Below are 12,225 nucleotides of genomic sequence, written 5' to 3'. Positions count from 1 at the left end.
AGCATATATTTCAAATGAAAATAAATTCACCACCCATTTTTCGATGCAAATTCCAATCCTCTTGACTGATTATGTATCCGCCATGGTGCTAAGCTCGCTAGCAAGGTTTGTCATGTTACACAACCTAATTACTTGGGTTCTCATTCCTAGGCTCACGAATGCATTTAGCTCTAGCACCTTGTTTTAGGCCTTAATTTTGTTTTTCTTTCCAAGTGGTGTCTAGATTGTTCTCCACACTCAAAAATAAATTCAGGGAAACACTCTTGCTTGACTCCACGGTCTTTATATTGGGAAAATCTATAGAATTTCCTTGTAGTTTCAAACTTCTAATTGTAATTCACTAAAACAATAGACTTGAATCAACTCTACCAACTGCAGAAACAATTAACGATCATGAAATCACGAAGCATATAAGAGAAATAATTCAATCAACACATTACACAATAATTTCTTAGGGAAAGCCACATCTAAAAGCCCCTTCTATCTATATATTGCATTAGTCAGAAAAATATGAGAATATTACAATGATTTTCTCAACTCCGAGCAACCTCTGCACTATATTTATCTGTCTCATTGCTTCCTAGACAACCCTTGGCCAATACTTAACTAATTTTATGCTTGCCCAAGTCCCTATTTCCTTTCGTTGTATTCTTGGGAATTAGCCCCTATTAATTAGGTAAATTCCTCATCCATAACTGCGCAATCCATCATAGGCCTTCCTATGACTGCATGCACCACATGTACAATTTGGATGATTATACAACTGATAATACACTGCCCTTGAAATCCAATCTCAACTGGATAACTTGTAGATCACACAGGCATGAGTTATTTATGACTGAATTATCACTTAACTGGTTGAACATTGAAGCTGCACCCCATTTCTATACCTCCTACTAGTTCCTTCAATAGTTGGAACTAGTTTAACTGACTTTAACTCAGTTAAACTAAATTAATTAATTACAACTCAAAATAAATTCAACCAAGGCTCCTAAAAAGTAGGATCCACTCTACATGACTCAAGTTAGGCTCTCAACTCAAATTAATTGAGTCAACTAAGTGAAATTAATTTATTTAACTCTTACAAGTTGTCTTGTGATGTGGAATTACAATATGTCTCCTAATTTAATTCAAGGGAAAATTAAATAAGGATTTTCTTGTTGCATTTTCAACACTGCCTCTCAACAAGAAATGGATTATTAGATACCCCAATCCTTCCTCTATGGAACTCAAATTTTTGTTTTGATAGTGCCTTAGTTAATATATTTGCATCATGTTCCTCTTTAGGAATGTACTCTAGAAACATGATCTACCTCTACAGACAATCTTTGAGATGGTGATACCAGATGTCGATATGCTTGAATCGAACATGAAAAAATGGATTCTCGGAGAGTTTGATATAACTATGATTGTCACAGCAAATCATCGTAGGATCCATATGCTGACCAAATAACCCAACAAGGATCTTCCTCATGCAGATAGCCTCAAAATTTGATTGACTAGCAGCCATGTACTTTGCTTCTACTAAACTGAGTGCAACTAATCTCTACTTCCTGGTGTACCAAGAAATTTTCGTTGACCCGATATTAAATATTCCCCTGGTGTGCTCTTCTTGTTTGATGGACTCCCTACCCCATCTGCATCTATGAATCCTTGTAACTTCACTCCCTCTGTCTGTCTATACCAAAGACTAAACTAAGTGGTGCCTCTGAGGTATCTCAACACATGTTTAGTTGCCTTCCAATACAGTTTGGTTGGCTTAATCATTGCTTGACTAAGTTGGTTAACTAGATGACACATGTCTAGTCGTGTGTTCACCAAATACATAAGTGAACCCACAAGTTGCCTATATATTGTAGCCTCTACCACTTCACCTGAAGTAGCATCTTCCTTCATCCAATTCCTTGCTAGAGGAGTCTCCATGGGTTCGATGCTCTCCATGTGGAACTTATTCAGTATCTCGTTGCCATACTTTCCTTGAGAGACAAGCAGTTCCTCATCTCCTTGCCATACTTCCATACCAAGGAAATAATGCATGATCCCCAGGTCCTTCATCTCAAATTCTCTTGCAAGATCCTCTTTCCAAGATTTGACCAAATTCTCATCACCTGTTAGAATTAAATCATCGAAATATAATACTATAATTAATAACTTACCTTCGACCACAATATGGTAAAAGTTTGCATCTGCTCCACTTTTGGTGAAGCCCAACCTAGTGAATAGTTGTCGATCATGGTGTACCAAGCACGAGGTGCTTGTTTCAATCCATATATCGCTCGCTTGAGTTTGCACACATGTGACTCTCTTTCGAAGGTCTCAAATACTTTTGGCTGCTCTATGTACACCTCTTCCTAAATCACTCCTTTGAGGAAGGTTGCCTTCACATCCATATGATGTATATTCCATCCTCTCTATGTTGAAAGTGCTAGAATAGATCTGATTGAAGAGTACCTTGCTACTGGAGAAAAGGTCTCCTCGTAATCAATTCCCTCCACCTGGGAGAACCCCTTTGCCACAAATATGGCCTTGTGTTTCTCAATACTCCCATCTTCTACTTGCTTCATCTTGTAGATCCACCTCGAACCTACCATTGACATGTTCTCTTGTCTTGGGAAAACTTCTCAGACACTGTTTCTGACTATGGAATCATATTCCTCTACCATGGCATCAACCCATACTGGCTTTTTCACTACCTCCTTGAGTGAGGATGGTTCTATCTCAACTAGCTCACCCATCAGAGCCATGTAGCCAATGTACCGATCTAGTAAACTCCTTTGTTTGCGTTGTGATGTGGGTGCTCCCACATTATATCTAGCATCATGCAATAATCTACCAACTTCCCTGGTGTGCTTCCTTCCATCTATGGATTTCTCTACATGAGTGGTTGCTTCCACTCTCCGCTCATCTACTTGTTGGTGCTCCACTTCTTCTTGAGGTTCTTCCTTTGGATCCAAAATCTTCTCACCTGTATGTAACTAAATCTCCCTCTCAATGGAACATCTCATGGCCTTCACTTCATCAAACTTCACATCTCTACAAACAACTGTCATCATGTGATATGGCAGGTACACCCGATAGTTGTGAGGTGTATCAGTGTACCCCAAAAATATGCCCAAATTTATTGTTGGCTCTATATTTTTTCTTCCATCCTTGGTAACATGATAGTAAACTGATGAACCAAATATCCCTAAGTGTGGCACATTTAGTTTCTTCCTTGAAAAAACTTCTTCTGGTGTACTCATCTCGAGAGTCCGATGAGGACTCTTGTTCTGCACATATACTATTTTGTTGCATGCTTTAGCCCACAAGTGAAATGGTAGGCCCTAATCATGTAACATCACCCATGCAACTCTCACAATACTTCTATTCTTCCTCTCAGCCACCACATTCTACTGACGGTTATGGGTTGCTATTATCTCTCGTCGAATTTCTTCTGATACACAGAAGTTATTGAACTCATTCGACACATATTCACCACCGTTATCGCACCTGAGATCCTTCACTTTCCTTCCACTGTCTTTTTGAACAAGTGCTTTAAATTCACAAAATTTGGAGAATGTCTGGTCTTTCTTCTACATGAACAAAATCCAACACTTACGTGAGAAATCATATACAAATATAACATAATACTTGTGCTTGGTCTTGGAGGTTGTCGATAATGGTCCACACACATCTAAGTGAACTCTTTCAAGGATCGCTTATTGTTGGCTTAAGGGGGACTAACCTAGGTTCAACATTATTTAGCCAAACAAATCCCTACACTACTGGCCCCTTTGGCATCAACCCGCGGAGCATGGACCGAAGTCTCACTTGAAGCAGTATGGGGGGATGCTGGAACCAAGTATCCGCACCCTGAGATGGTTGTGATGTCGTTTGATCTCTTCTATGCCTACCTTCGTGCAGGTGATCTCACTCTAGGGCTTGTAAGACAAACCCTCTCTCCCGGCTTTCAATACCTTTGCAAAGGTACACAATCGACCTTCGTGAAACTCTAACCTTTATCTTAGGTACTTTCGTGTTGCTATAGCAGTGTGCTGTGCAGATTCCTCAATTATCCTAAGTAATTTGCTTACCTTGTAAAATACTTAAAGTTATCATCGCGTAAGCAGATATTCGTGATTGCGTTCAATTATTCAAGGTAATTGCATTCATTCGCGCATCATATAAGCATAATAAAGGAAATTCATACACAAAAAATCCAAACCCATCAACAGAACAAATAAATAGAAATCGCAGAATAACTCCTTTTATTAATATATTCCAAGTATTACAGACTCTGTTTTCCCTACGCACACAACTGCAGGGGTCCACTCACTCAGCTGCGGACTTCTACCCTAGGCCTCTGCGCACTCAGCTGCAAAGCCTCTACCTACACTACAACCCAAGACTTAGAATTCTTGATCTAAATTTATGACTCTCTTCCTCGTCTTATGCTATTAACTACTTAGAGCTTAGATCTTTTTATACAATCCCATGGTCCACTGACCATGGGTAGATCTCTTACAGCCGACTTTACTTTACAAAACTAAGGGCAGACTACCCTTTGTGACATATGATACCTTCGCGCTCTGTGACCACAAAATGCGGAGTCTTTACAATAATATTACAAAAATTTGACTAAAACATGGGCTTTTAGCCCCAAAACTGCTCTTCAGGGATGCCGCTCCCAACAGGCCCCCAACGAAAACATCGTGACTCGCCCTTGAGTCACTCGGCAGGCACAGAGATCTTTGCATGAAGCTCATCCAGCTCGACCCTGATGATTGCAACTTTGGTTGTGCATTGAGCTACTGCCTGCTTCGCATCTTCGACTGTCTTCTCAGTTACTACCCCTACGTTGTAAGCCTGAAGTTGTTTTTGTGTCGCTTGCAGATTCACAAGCTTGGCTTCAATATTTCCTATCACTGCATAAGCTTCCTCCAGCCACGGCTTTAGTCGTGCCTTCATCACTGCTTACTTGTGCAGTGTTGCGTCCACCCGTTCCTTCAGCTGCTTGGCTTACTACAACTTGGGTAACCTCTGTGTCAGCACAATGGTTTGTGATGTGCCCTTAATGTCGTCATAGCACTATTGGAGTTCACGTGCTTCCGTCTCAAGCCTCTGGATGTTTGGGTCCTCCTGCAAGCTAGTCAAGACCTCAAACGACTATTCAAACAACTATGTGTAGTATGCTACTACACTCTCCACTACCGTGACTACTTCTGTGACAACAACCACCCTTTGTTCCTTTAACTCTGGTGGTGTTGAAGGCTGAGCCCTCAACTGGAGCTCTGTAATTTGCAAGTTTAGCTCCAACTAAACCAGCGCCATCTCCATCTGAGTGTCGCACACCCTAGTGCCCAGTTTACGGATGCAGACCTCAACTAGCTCCTCCGGAATGGCCATTCCGGGACCATTTTGTAGGCCTCCTCCACAACCTATATGATATTTTGTCTCTAGCTGGTCGCCTCAGCCTCAGCAGCAATGGTAACATCACTCTGTAAAGCCATCTTCTCATTGTTTATTCTTTGTTTGTTGAACACTTGGAGGGCGCGGTGCTCGCGAGCCCTCAGCTTTGCAATTACTCCATCCTGCAAAGAGTGGAGTGCTTCACGCAGGAGCGTTGCTAGGTTTAATCCTACTCCCTTCACGGCACTGACTATGGGCCTATCAGCCTCATTTTCTATTTTCAGTGCTCCATCCGGCAACACTAGCGCACTGGAAGCCTTCACACGCAGCATATCGACAGCCTCTGATGTGCCAATAGCCAAGTCGGTAGATGTCATACCAACTTGCGACGCGCAGGCTTGTAACTCCTGCAGTCTAGTTTAGATGGCCCCTAGGACGATCTACTGCTGCTTTTCAAATTGTTGTAGGGCCTTCGTGGTGACATCTCTGACTATGTCACCGATGTCGTATAAATCTCCCTCCGTTAGTATAATTCCCTTCGTTAGTGTGATCGGGTCCAACGAGGCTTTGTCGCCTTGGAATTCTTTCTGGACCCTCCCTTTTCCAACTCTCTCAGGTGCTTAATACGGCCAAACGTCTCTTGAGGGTCCACGTTGTGCTGCTCTATGTCCTCTTCTTCAGTTGCAGGTGAAGGTGACCACACGCCTTTGTCAGAGCCCCATTGTGTGCCTCCCGTTTGTTTTCCTGCCTCCTTGCTTGTCTGCTATGCCTTGGCCTTCTCAGTGGCCTCCTTCTTCCTCTTCTCGACCAGCTACACCATCTTCAGCTTGGCCTCGTCCTTCTTCTTTTGTGTGGCAAACTTTCTTCCACCCACCGTCAAGTCTGTGGAGGTGCGCTACTCTGCCAGTCATTTATCCAACACCACATCAATGGCATCATCTGTGGCTAGGTACAACACGTCGTACCACTTCTACGTAGGGTCCTTCCACCCCCTAATTGAGATCCGATGGAAATCGGCTTTGAATTCGGCATAGCTTTGCAGGTTAGCATATATCGTGGGTGATAATGGTGGCTTGCGATTGATAGCCATCCTAATATTCATTTCCATCAAGATCTAGAAAATTTTGCTGTCTTGAACGCACTCTGTGTCCTTGGTTGCCCAGAGCGAAGTGTACTTCGCTACTTCAGGAAGGTCCAACGTGATCGAGGGGAATTGGATTTCTTTCAGTAGCTCCCAAACTGTGAGCACAATCGATATCAAGAGCCACGCGTAGTGGAACGTCTTTCTTTGCTCCTGTGCTTCGCAGTAGTTTGCCAGGAACTCACCGCGAAGGTAGTCCGACCAGTTAAAATAGATTCCTTCTACATACTGCTACACGAGCGCGACGACAGGTGTTAGCACCTCATCAGTGCGGCACTTCTGCATCACCTTTCTTGCAAGGATTTGCGTTGCCACCTTCACAGTGGGGTCACAGAGGCTGGAGATCGCATACCCGTGCGACTTCTTCACCAATTTGAACTTCTCTTTCATCGATTCTGTGAGTGCCAGCTCGTCGCCCTTGCCACCAAAGATCATAGCTGGATTTTCACTTGTATACAACAGGCATGTGATGTGGTGAATCAAAATATCAGTGATGGGTATCGGCTCCTCCAGCCATAGACACCCATCATGCACTAAGCACAGTAGCTGCTTGATGACTAAAACTATCACAGGGGTGTGATTATAGTGCGGCACCCAGAGCAAGTTGAGTAATCCTGCCTTCTCTACTCCTCGGAGCCACTTCCGCAGCTCTAGTGCAGTCATCCCCCTTTTTTTGTCTATGATGTGGCGCATCAATTGTTCAGTCGCTAGGTGCAGGAACTTCTCATGGTCCGCTAAGTCCGAGTCTTCGAGCTTCAAAATCGACACTTGTGCAAAATGCGAATTGTCAAAAGTGATCTCATCTAGTAGCAATGGGGTTTGCAGGGGAGTCTTACCTTCATCAATGTCCTTGGGGACCTTGGACTTCGGCTTGCGCGGAGGGACATACTCCGGAAACCGTGTAATAGCGTCCACACCCTGGGCTTCAACCTCCTCTATTTCCGTTCCCACATCCTCATCGTCCATGGGGGTGTCTTTGATATCTTCCTCTTCGGGCTCTAGGTTTATAGCCTTGCCTTTCTCCTGGGCAGTGGGTTTGGTTGGGTTTGATCTCGGAGATGCGTGCACCGGGATGGTAGGCTGCTTGCCCTTCTTATCTTTCATGGTCTCCTTGGTTGGGGTTGGCTTCGGTCTCAACGTTCTTGGAGATTTAGGGACCTCCGCCAGTACTTCGACTACTTCTGGGGTAGCTTCTTCAGTCTGTTTCTCCATCTCTTGTGTCGGCTCTTCTACCACTTGCTGTGTATTGATAACTTCTGGGGGTGATGACATAACACTCTCTATCAGTACTCGCGATGTCTTAGGCAAGTTCACAAATGCAGGGGTCTGTTTAAGAGCTTTGAAAAACTCTAGGTCCATAGGCGTTTGAGAGATCAATAGCTAAATACTTAAAATGCCAAGTGTTTCTTGTTGGACAACCACTTGTAATTTATAGGGCAATTTGAATTCAAATCTGACCGTTCCCCCCGAAATCAGTTCATTAATTCCGAATTGGCGGCAGATTTTCAAAGATCTAAGCCATAAATTTCATCTTAAATGTCGGACCCCCCGCTCCATTTGGCCTCACTTCTGCCATCTTTTCATGAACAATGACTTTAACGGTCATTTTCCAACGGACCTACATGATTTCCTCCTGGGTAGCACAACTCCCTCCACGCTATCGTAGACCTAGTGGCATGTCCTTGCTTCACACCATCTTCCAATCACGCAACTCCCCAACTTGGGCAGTGTAGTTTATAGTCCTGCGCCTCCTTTCAGCTACCTGGGGTGCTAAGACTGTGATACTTTCATTTAGTCACATGGCTGGACCACCGGTGTATGGCTTCAAGCGACTGCCATTCAACTTTCCTGGGAAGGGTTCTCCATTTAACTTGACCAGTTGTACTGCTCCTCCATTAGTAATCTCCTTAATAACATAGGGCCCTAACCAGTGCATCCTGAATTTTTCGGGGAATTTATTAAACTTACTATCATACAACAAAACCAGATCATTTACCTTAAATTTTTGCAGCTTGATGTGTTGATCATGCCATGCCTTTTCATGTTGCTTTTGGACCTGCTGGTGAAATCCAGCCAAAAATATTTCTTCTTCGAGCTCATCCAGCTGCGCGAGTACCTATGAGCGCTGCTATGCGCAGACTAAGCACAATGTATTCCATAGGCATTATGGCTTCCACACCATAGACAAGCCTAAAAGCAGTTTGTCCCGTCAACTTCTTGCATGTTGTTCAATAAACCCACAATACTTCAGGTATCCATAGGTCCCAATCACTTCACTGAGCATTGCAAACCTTGGTCAGTGCATTTTCAAGCACTTTGTTGAACATCTCCACTATCCCATTAGCCTACGGGTGATAAGGTGTTCTCTTCTGGTGATATACCTGAAATTCCTCTGTTAGTGCTGTTAGTGTCAGTCTTTACAGCCTTCCTCCAGTGATCAAATGTGCTCTTACATAGTGATTTTGAAGTGTCAAGGTCAAATTTTGTCATTTCAGTGAGTCTTCAAGCAAAATTTGGTCACTAGGCATTAGGTCTAGGGTTTGCCTAAATGTCAGTCCATGTCACTATTCAGCTGAGTCTATCATCATTCATATGGTTTTCATTATCATATCAGTGTCTAATGAGTCATTTTACACCTGGTCCATGCTTCAGTTGCCACCCAGGCAAGGTCATTTCCCTCTCCTAGGGTTTTGAAGCCAATTTCTCTTGGATGGTCAAATCACCGGCAAAACTTGTTTCCTGATGTTCATACACCTTCCCCTATCCTTAAAGTACCTTATCAAACACTTCCCATCCCTTAGATCCGCCAAATTCCTCATTTTTGCACAAACCCTAGTTTCTAGCTACAATCTGGCAATTTTCTAGGTTTGGCCTGTGTTTTGCCCTTTTCGACCCCTTCCCCTCACTCAATCAATGAGATTCCACTTTCCCCTGTTTCCTAACATCCTTCCCCACTCCCAAAAATTTCCCCAAGAATTTAGAAGCCCCCTATCCCCTTCATCTCGCTCCATTTCGACAAAATTCCTTGCTTCACACATCGGGACAAGTCGCACTCAAATGATGTTCCAGAGCAATCAAAGATGAATTTTGCAAAACTGAGAGAGGTTTTTGTCCACAACATGCCAAGGAAGAAAAATGTCTTTCACTTTTTACACAGGTTTCATGGTTTGAGAGAAATGTCAAAAATACCGGCGAGAACAAAGGTGCTCCAAGGACGGTTGGCCAAAGCACAAAAACGAAGGAAAACGCCCGATCCACTCCAAACTTTGGCCAAAGCCTCTTTGACTCAGCATGGTACTTGATTGGGGACTCCCAGCCCAAATTTCAAGAAATTTGGAGAAAATTTTGTCATTTGTGAATTTTTTGTGCAATTTACAGGTTTTTCCCAAGAACTGGTCTCACCCCGGGTGAGACCAGTTTGAAGGGCTGCTCGGAATTTTGCAAACTTGGCATTTTTGGAAAGGGCATTCAAAAAGAAAAATTACCAATACTTGGGAGAAGCCTGATTTTGAGTTTTGAGCCTCCAAAAGCTCAAAATACACCTAAAAAATGACTTTCTGCCCACTTTTTGAGTTGCAGAAAGTGACCTTGGGAGAAATGGTTTTTGAGGGGTCAAATCAACACCAAATTCAGAAATTCCACTTGGGATGGAAAGTAGACAGGCCAATCTTTCCAATGAGCCATCTTGCACCTGATTTGGACCAGTGGAACCCACTCAAAAACAGCTGTGAAGGGGCGCGACCAGAACTTCCAGATTTGCCAGAATTCACATTTTTGGTCAAAAAACGCTGTTTTGACTATGGTTGACTATTTTTACTTGTAGATGAAGGATAAATGTAATATTTTCATGGCACTTTGGTAGATTTTATCTCTCTTTACCCTTCTAGAAGCTTCTTTGATGTAAAAAGTGAAAAATTAATGCATGGATAAGTTAGCTAAGTAATAGAGGCAAGTTGTTGGGCTGCCTATTTTCTAGTTCTTAGTTTAGAATTAGTTCAAACTGCTCATAGGAAGCTGAGCTCGACCCCTAGAGGTGGGGAAATGAGTTAGATGGTCTATATGGTCTATATTATGCTCTCTCCTTCTCATTTTCATGGTTGGACTCTTGTGTAAGGAAGCTTTATTGTATATTGTGCATCTATTTCTGCAATTGAAGGCAAGGAAAGCCAGGGTTTTACAGACATCTTTGAGGATTCTTGTGGATCTGATTGTTGATGGTGTGTTCTCTACATGTTCTTGTAAGTTTGTTTATGTGTTTCACATCTCTCTTATGCTTCTAAATTGGACAGATGAAGTGGTAAAGTTTGAACTCATGTTTTGACATGCTCAGCTTTTTAGTTTGTTCAATTTTAATGTTTTCTACTGTCTAGAGAGGATTCGAATTGTGTGTTTGCCCTCTTTAGCTTCTCCTCTATCATATCTGATCATCCATCTCAAATTAAGGCATCAGCACTCATTCCTACCTTGCCCCTTAGATCCCCCTGTGAAAACTGTGCTCAATCCCCGCACCTTGAATTGCACTTCCACCAATTGCCACCAAAAACCCCAAAAAATCATTAAATCAACCCCCTTATCAATTTACTAGCCTAAAATCTTTATTATTAATTGGTCAGCCTAATCATATTGAAAGATCTATCGAATCTGACCCGAGAGAGCCTTCTCATACCTCGTAGGGCTAGCTACGAGGTGAAATGGTTTGATGTAGCCTTGAGAGTTTGTCTATCTTAGCCTAGGTGAATTCCAAGCGCTAACATATTGGCGACCATACTGGGGAGAACAAACTTGTTTGTGTATTGATGTGTGTTATTTCATAAGTCTTAGACGGAGCCTGAAGTTACGCCAGAAGCCTTCGAAAACGGTCTTGTTTTACATCAGCGCAAGTAGATAAACGCTGCTTCAGTCTATCTCCGTGGGATTTGTGAACATAGCGCTTCATTGACACTTTACCCCAGTACATGTATCAAGTTCAGATCTGATTTTTGATGGTGAACAACGATCAGACACTTGAAAGGCTGAAATCATTCACTGGCGACTCCTTCACTGAAAACTCCAGAGATCGATGTTTCATGGTGACTTCACTGTAGATAGATCAATAGCTTTGAGATTTTCAAGATGGATCAGATTGCAAGAAGATATGCTCCATTGAGCCGAGATCACATTCCAGGTTTTCCGAATAAAATTCCGAAGGTAGATTGGTCAAGGAATTTGCCTACATTTAAAGATGATGGTCGGAAGGACGCTGCTCTACATCTGGTCAGATTTCACATGCATATTCGCAAATTCAAGATCGATTTTCCTGAAGATTGCTTGATGAAGATATTCTTGGCCACTTTGGAAGGTAAAGCCCAAATATGGTATGAAAGTTTGCCGCCTGCTTGTATTTATTGTTTAAAGGATTTTCATGCCTTGTTCATTGAAAGATATAAGGACTCTTATCCATCATTAAATTTAGTTCAAGACTGTTGCAAGCATGCTTATAGTTTTATCGAAAGCCTTGAGAAATATTATGAAGATGATAATTTTATGGATTATGAGATCATGGAGGTTCTATATGAAAATCCGTTTCAGCAGCACACAGAAATCTTAGATACTTGTCAAGATCAGCAGGTTGAAAATGGCCATATGGCTGAAAATGATGAAAGAGAAGAGCTTGTTTCAGATCTGCTCACGGAAGAGGACAACATGCATATTGGAGA

The sequence above is a fragment of the Pinus tabuliformis genome, chromosome 1_2 (assembly GCF_031772625.1).
Source record: "Pinus tabuliformis cultivar Carrire ecotype Pingquan chromosome 1_2, CPIR1, whole genome shotgun sequence".
Classification (NCBI taxonomy): Eukaryota; Viridiplantae; Streptophyta; class Pinopsida; order Pinales; family Pinaceae; genus Pinus; species Pinus tabuliformis.
The sequence above is the reverse complement of the archived record's forward strand: the minus strand, read 5'-3'. Positions refer to the sequence as shown.